At 37.5% G+C, this 7,742-nt stretch overlaps 1 long non-coding RNA gene across 1 annotated transcript; it reads left to right on the top strand.

Annotated features, from left to right (window-relative positions):
- Positions 1-2,872: 2,872 nt before the first annotated feature.
- Positions 2,873-7,081, top strand: LOC133546007 (uncharacterized). The gene is made up of 3 exons (XR_009804959.1): positions 2,873-3,120; positions 3,324-3,442; positions 7,020-7,081. It is a non-coding gene; the product is annotated as an uncharacterized LOC133546007 (long non-coding RNA).
- The last annotated feature ends 661 nt before the right edge of the window (positions 7,082-7,742 follow it).

Here is a 7,742-nt window from a genome sequence, read left to right as displayed (position 1 = left end):
CATTATGTCTAAGATCTGAGGGGTACACAAATTAAGCATTAATATATGAAAGACAATATTTGACTTATTTGTAGATTTATTTAACTTCTTATCATTACGATTAATCATGACAGCATACATCTTTGAATACATTATTTTAAAGAGCCACAGAGGCAACACAGGAAGTATAATGTAAACATAATGGCCATCAATCCAATTCATTCTCTATAAGTGGACAAAGATTCATAAAAAATAGTAAACAATACCATACAATAAAAGGAACATTAGGAGTAATTATTAAATTGGCCCTAGTGTGTGAATGTGAGTGTGAATGTCGGTCTATCTGTGTTGGCCCTGCGATGAGGTGGCGACTTGTCCAGGGTGTACGCCGCCTTCCGCCCGATTGTAGCTGAGATGGGCGCCAGCGCCCCCCGCGACCCCAAAAGGGAATAAGCGGTAGAAAATGGATGGATGACCGCATACATCTAAGAATACGTTGTTTTAAAGAGCCACAGAGGCAAAACAGGAAGTATAGTGTAAACATAATGGCCATCAATCCAATTCATTCTCTGTTAGTGGACATCCATCCGTTTTCTACCGCTTATTCCCTTTTGGGGTCGAAGGGGCGCTGGCGCCTATCTCAGCTACAATCGGGCAGAAGGCGGGGTACAGCCTGGATGAGGTGTTAGTGGACAAAGATTCATAAATAAGCTGTGCTTCTTCCAACTCCTTTTTGGACATGTTGATTTGTGCAAATGTAACCATGTGAGGTTTCTTAATACTACGTAGTATGAATAGTAAACAATACCATACAATAAATGGAGCATTATGATAGCATACATGTTAGAATACACTGTTTTAAAGAGCCACACAGGCAAAACAGGCAGTATGATGTAAACATAATGGCCATCAATCCAATTAATTATCTAGTGGACAAAGAATAATAAAAAAACTGTACTTCTTCCGACTCCTTTAGGACATGTTGATTTGTGAAAATGTAACCAAGTGAGGTTCCTAAATACTACGTAGTATGAATAGTAAACAATACCATACAATAAATGGAGTAGTTATGACCGCATAGGTCTAAAAAGACATTGTTTTAAAGAGCCACAGAGGCAAAACCGGCAGTATAATGTAAACATAATGGCCATCAATCCAATTAATTATCTAGAAGTGGACAAAGAATAATAGATAATATGTAACCATGTGGGGTTCATTAACATTAATATGAATAAAACCCGATACCATACAATAAATGGAAAATTAGGAATAATTATGACAGCATACATCTAAGAATTGTTGCGTCAGACCAGTCTTCCTCTCAGGGAATAAAAGACACTGGTCAATCCCAAATTCTTTCGGATGACATATATGTTGAGTCAGAAGGACCACCAAGACAGAATAGCAATATTATCAAGTTATTAAAGATTTAGGAGACCAGTCCTCACAATGCTATAATAGCAGCATTAAGAAGCGGTTGGAAAATCAAATGGAAAGAGTCAGCTTATGTAGTTTGATTGATTGAAATTTGTATTAGTAGATTGCACTGTGCAGTATAAATTCCGTACAATTAAACACTAAATGGTAACACCCCAATAACTTTTTCAACTTGTTTAATTCGTTAATCAATGGTATGAAACAGCCCCCTCGCGCCCAGAAAGAAATACAGTCTTATTGTTCTAAACCAGCGGTGTCAAACTAATTTTAGAGAGGGGGCCACATGGAGAAAAATCTACTCCCAAGTGGGCCGGGCTGGTAAAATCCCTGCACGATAACTTAAAAATAATGTATCCCGAACTCTTCCGGGCCACATTATACACCCCCGCTACCACCAAACCCCGCCCCACTCAACCGACGCACGGGGGGTATAATGTAGCCCTGAAGAGTTAGGAATGCAGGGGATTCTGGGTATTTGTTCTGTTATGTTTATGTTGTGTTACAGTGCGGATGTTCTACTGAAATGTGTTTGTCATTCTTGTTTGGTGTGGGTTCACAGTATGGCGCATATTAGTAAGAGTGTTAAAGTTGTTTATATCACAACCCTCAGTGTAACCTGTATGGCTGTGGAAGAAGTTTGCCTTGCAGTCGCTTGCACGTTAAGTTGGCAGCCGCAAACTAGATGTGGCGGGCCAGCACTCAGATAGCGTAGTATTAAAGCGGACGCGACGACATGGTCGAGAGGATGTTTATGGCACTGGCATCACGGCACCCCCTCAATATTGTTGACCAGGTGAAAATCTGAGAATGTTATCCTAGGGAGATTTCTAAGAGAGGCACCGAAATCCGGAAAACCTGCCGGAAAAATGGGGGAGTTGGCAAGTATGCAGCTGAGCCACATCAGAGTGATCCAAGAGCCGCTGGTTGCCGACCCCTGATCTACAGAGATACAAAGAATTGCTATTGCAACATCCAGTAGACATATGTAGAAGAGCTGTTTCTTTCATTCAAAAATTTCAGGTTAATTTGTATACTTAGCAAACTCATCCCGCGGGCCGGATAAAACCTGTTCGCGGGCCGGGCCGTACGTTTGACACCCCTGTTCTAAACTGAAAATGGAAAAAGGGAGTACATTATACTCCCAATACATATTCCAGCGCCTTCAAGGTAAAACACAGACTTTACTAGGCGAACAAAAAGGAAAAAGCACTAAGTGTACACATGGAAAAATATTAGCTGCTTTAAACATGACTATGAATAGAGAAATAACTCTTAAAAAATATATGTATTCTCTACAGAATACATTGTTTTAAATAGCCACTGAGGCAAAGCAGGCGGTATAACGTAAACATAATGGCATTTATGTTTTTTTTTTATTTCATTTTAGCTGACTGGTGTCTATTTTTGCTGGACTATAAAACACAATAAATGAATATTTACACATCTGTCAGGACAATAAGACAGCTAGTTGCTAAACTAGCTAGCAGCTAATATCTGCTATAAACTCGGGTTAAACTCATACAAACAGACAAGTTGACGGTAGAAGTAAACTTAGAGGAAACATACAGAAAAGAAAATATGGAATGAAATGATGGACCTGTCAGTTTATGTCGCGTGAAACAGAAGACTGCTAGCTTCAGGCTAACTCACGTTAGCTTCACAAGCTAGCCGACATCACCTGAGCAGATTGGTTCCAAATAAAAGGTTTGTCTTTTCATTCATTAAAAACACGTCTGTTGGTCCTGATTAAAGTCGCAATTTAGAAGAAACTTAACACTAATCCGAGTACGACGCTCCTTTATGTGTGTTTGCTATATACAAACGACAGGTATATATAAATATACATATTTATGTAGCGTTAGCCGTTAGCAGCGATGCTAACAAGAAATAAACACATCTTTTTGCAGGAAATCCAAAATGTCTCAGTGGATCTGCTGCAACTCCTGCTTTTATCCACCCTCCTCCGAGCGCAGACTGGCCCTCACGACGTGCGGACATGTCATCTGCAGCCTTTGCCACCACAAAGGTATTATAATACAACACATGAGTTACTTTTTTCTTTTATTTAAATTTGAGCCAACAGAGACCTCTGTTGGACTTCATCTTAAACTACAGAGAGCTTCATGTCCGTGTTTTTAAGCATTATTATTTTTATTATTATTAATGCAGCTCTACTGGATACACCTGGTCACAGGTGAGCTGGAGCCTATCCCAGCAGGGTACACTCTGGACTGCTGCCAATCATAGGACATATACATAAATACATATACAGTGGGGCCAAAAAGTATTTAGTCAGCCACCGATTGTGCAAGTTCTCCCACTTAAAATGATGACAGAGGTTTGTAATTTTCATCATAGGTACACTTCAACTGTGGGAGACAGAATGTGAAAAACAAATCCAGGAATTCACATTGTAAGAATTTCTAAGAATTTATTTGTAAATTATGGTGGAAAATAAGTATTTGGTCAACCATTCAAAGCTCTCACCGATGGAAGGAGGTTTTGGCTCAAAATCTCACGATACAAGGCCCCATTCATACTTTCCTTAACACGGATCAATCGACCTTTCCCCTTATCAGAAAAACAGCCTCAAAGCATATTGTTTCCACCCCCATGCTTCACAGTAGGTGTGGTGTCCTTGGGATGCAACTCGGTATTCTTCTTCCTCCAAACACGACGGGTTGAGTTTATACCAAAAAGGATACATGGATGATACAGCAGAGGATTGGGAAAATGTCATGTGGTCAGATGAAACCAAAATAGAACTATGGGATTAATGATCAGAAAATGGAAGACATACAAGACCACTGATAATCTCCCTCGATCTGGGGCTCCACGCAAGATCTGATCCCGTGGAGTCAAAATGATCATGAGAACGGTGAGCAAAAATCCCAGAACCACACGGGGGGACCTGGTGAATGACCTGCAGAGAGCTGGGACTAAAATAACAAAAGTTACCATCAGTAACACACTACGCTGACGGGGAATCAAATCCTGCAGTGCCAGATGTGTCACCCTGCTTAAGCCAGTGCATGTCCAGGCCCATCTGAAGTTTACCAGAGAGCACATGGATAATACAGCAGAGGATTGGGAGAATGTCATGTGGTCAGATGAAACCAAAATAGAACTTTTTGGTATAAACTCAACTCGTCGTGTTTGGAGGAAGAAGAATACTGAGTTGCATCCCAAGAACACCAAACCTACTGTGAAGCATGGGACTGGAAACATCATGCTTTGGGGCTGTTTTTCTGCTAAGGGGACAGGACGATTGATCCGTGTTAAGGAAAGAATGAATGGGGCCACGTATCGTGAGATTTTGAGCCAAAACCTCCTTCCATCAGTGAGACATTTGAATGGTTGACCAAATACTTATTTTCCACCATAATTTACAAATAAATTATTTAAAATTCCTACAATGTGAATTCCTGGATTTTTTTTCACATTCTGTCTCTCACAGTTGAAGTGTACCTATGATGAAAATTGCAGACCTCTGTCATCATTTTAAGTAGGAGAATTTGCACAATCGGTGGCTGACTAAATACTTTTTTGCCCCACTGTACATGATTGAGATTTAGTCCTAAAAAACTCACACATGCAAAAAAAAAAAAAAAAACTCTTACTGTGTCAAATATAAAAATATAAACATCCCATCAGTCTGCATCCCGGTGAGAGCAGACATTGTACAGTAAATTATTATGTTCGGCCTTTGTATACCTTGTTCAACAATTAGCAATTCTGCTGCATGATGCTTAGTGTTTGTTGTTGAAGGGAAAAGTGAATGTTGTGGTGTGTCTGTAAAATTAATACGTGGCTGTACACCTAAAATGGTAAAAATGCGTATATATATGGCATGATATTATGAATGTGCCCGTTATATTATAAATGTGCCTGTATACTTACAGCATGTGTATAAAATGTGGATGGAGGCTTTTGACTCACTTTTAGAGCGCATTGGAGGTGGAAAAGAGCGACTTCAGTTGGCTCCATCCTATGTAAGGAATATAATGATAGGCAAAAACAAAAAAAAAGTCCAGTTTCCTTTTTAATATTGACTTTAAATTGCTTTACGGTCAATAAATATCACCATAAATGAATACAAAAATGTATAGTTTATAAATGTGTCCGATTTCACTCATGTACGGTCGCATAGAACACTGATCAGAACCCTCCTCCGAGCGAAAACTGGCCTTCACGACGTGCGGACATGTCATCTGCAGCCTTTGCCACCACAAAGGTATTATAATACAACACTTTACTTTTTTGTTTTATTTAAGTTTAAGCCAACAGAGACCTCTGTTGGACTTCATCTTAAACTACAGAGAGCTTCATGTGCATGTTTTTCTATTGATAGTATCAATCAAAAGTAAGCATTATTATTTTTTATTATTATTAATGCATCTCTACTGGATACACCTGCTCACAGGTGAGCTGGAGCCTATCCCAGCAGGGTACACTCTGGACTGCTGTCAATCATAGGACATATACATAAACACATATACATGTTTTTGAGATGTAGCCTTAAAAAACTCACACGTGTAAAAAAACCCTGTGACTGTGTCAAATATAAAAATATAAACATCCCATAAGTCTGCATCCCAGAGAGCAGTTATTATAGTAAATGATTATGTTCGGAGTTTGTATACCTTGTTCAACAATTAGCAATACTGCTGCATGATGCTTAGTGTTTATTGTTGAAAGGAAAAGCAAATGTTGTGGTGCGTCTGTAAAATTAATACGTAACTGTATACTTAAAATAGTAAAAATGTGTAAATGTGGCATGATATTATGAATGTGCCCATTACTAAATTACATATATACTTACAGCTTGTGTATAAAATGTGGATGGAGGCTTTTGAATCACTTTCAGAGCGCTCTAGAGGTGGAATAGAGCTACTTCATTTGGCTCCATTGCTAGCTGACTTTTACTAATGTTTATTTATGACTTAGAATGCATAACGTATGAATGTACTACTTAAGGATTATTAATTATAGGCAAAAATCTAAAAAAAAAGTGCTGCTTCCCTTTCAATATTGACTTTAAATTTCTTCAGGGTCAACTAATGTCACCATAAATTAATAAACAAATGTATGGTTTATAAATGTGGCTGATTTCACTCATGGACGGTCGTTATCGGAAGCATAGAACACTGATCAGAACCCTCCTCCGAGCGCAGACTGGCCCTCACGACATGCGGACATGTCATCTGCAACCTTTGCCACCACAAAAGTATTATAATACAACACTTTACTTTTTTGTTTTATTTAAGATGAAGTCCAACAGAGACCTCTGTTGGACTTCATCTTAAACTACAGCAAGCTCGATGTCCACGTTGTTTATTGTTAGTATTAATCAAAAGTAAGCATTATTAAATTTGTCTAAGCACAATTAATAATGCAGCTCTACTGAATACACCTGGTCACAGGTGAGCTGGAGCCTATCCCAACAGGGTACACTCTGGACTGCTGTCAATCATAGGACATATACATAAATACATACAGATGTTTTTGAGATGTCGCCCTAGAAAACTCACAAATGCAAAAAAAAAAAAAAAATTGGGACTGTGCTAGCTCCTTTAATGTGTAGTCTATTATTTGTTTTTCAGGTAAACGAGGCGAGTGTTTAATATGCAGGGGCCGATGTCATGTGTCGCCTCTTACTGACCAAGCAAGTATATTATTATTGATGTTTTGAGTTTATTTCGAACATGCAAGCATACAGCAAGATACATCACAATTTCTAGTTTCTCTATTCAGAAGAATTGTTGTATATTCTTGGGTAGCAGATTGTAGTTTGCTTTGTGTATAATTTTAGCTGTTTGCAAATTCACTATATTTTAATTTTCCTGAGGGAACTCCTCCTGAAGGAATAAATAAAGTACTATCTATAATCATTTATCATTAGTAAATATAAGAAAGAAGAGCAAACATTGTTTTAGAAAGACAATAATATATATGTATATAAATACAATGTATGATTTCATAATTATACATATAGGTTATATTAAAATGTATATATTACCACTTTATATGGAATTTAAATGAATTGTGTATGTATAATGTATGTATGTATGTGTGTATATGTGTATGTATATGTATATATATATATATGTGTGTGTATGTATGTATGTGTATATGTATATATATATATGTGTGTGTATGTATATGTATATATATATATATATAAGTGTACAAATGTATATGTTTGATTTAAATGTTAAACTATGTATATGAGACGTGTGCTACATATATGTTGCTTATATATTGTTTAAAAAAAAAAAAAAAAAAAAAAAAAAAAGTAATATAAGTGAAGCATGTTTTAGATTTTA

This window comes from Nerophis ophidion, linkage group LG29 (genome assembly GCF_033978795.1).
Source record: "Nerophis ophidion isolate RoL-2023_Sa linkage group LG29, RoL_Noph_v1.0, whole genome shotgun sequence".
In the NCBI taxonomy this organism is placed as follows: domain Eukaryota; kingdom Metazoa; phylum Chordata; class Actinopteri; order Syngnathiformes; family Syngnathidae; genus Nerophis; species Nerophis ophidion.
Note: the sequence above shows the minus strand (reverse complement) of the source record. Positions and strands in the feature narration are given on the sequence as shown.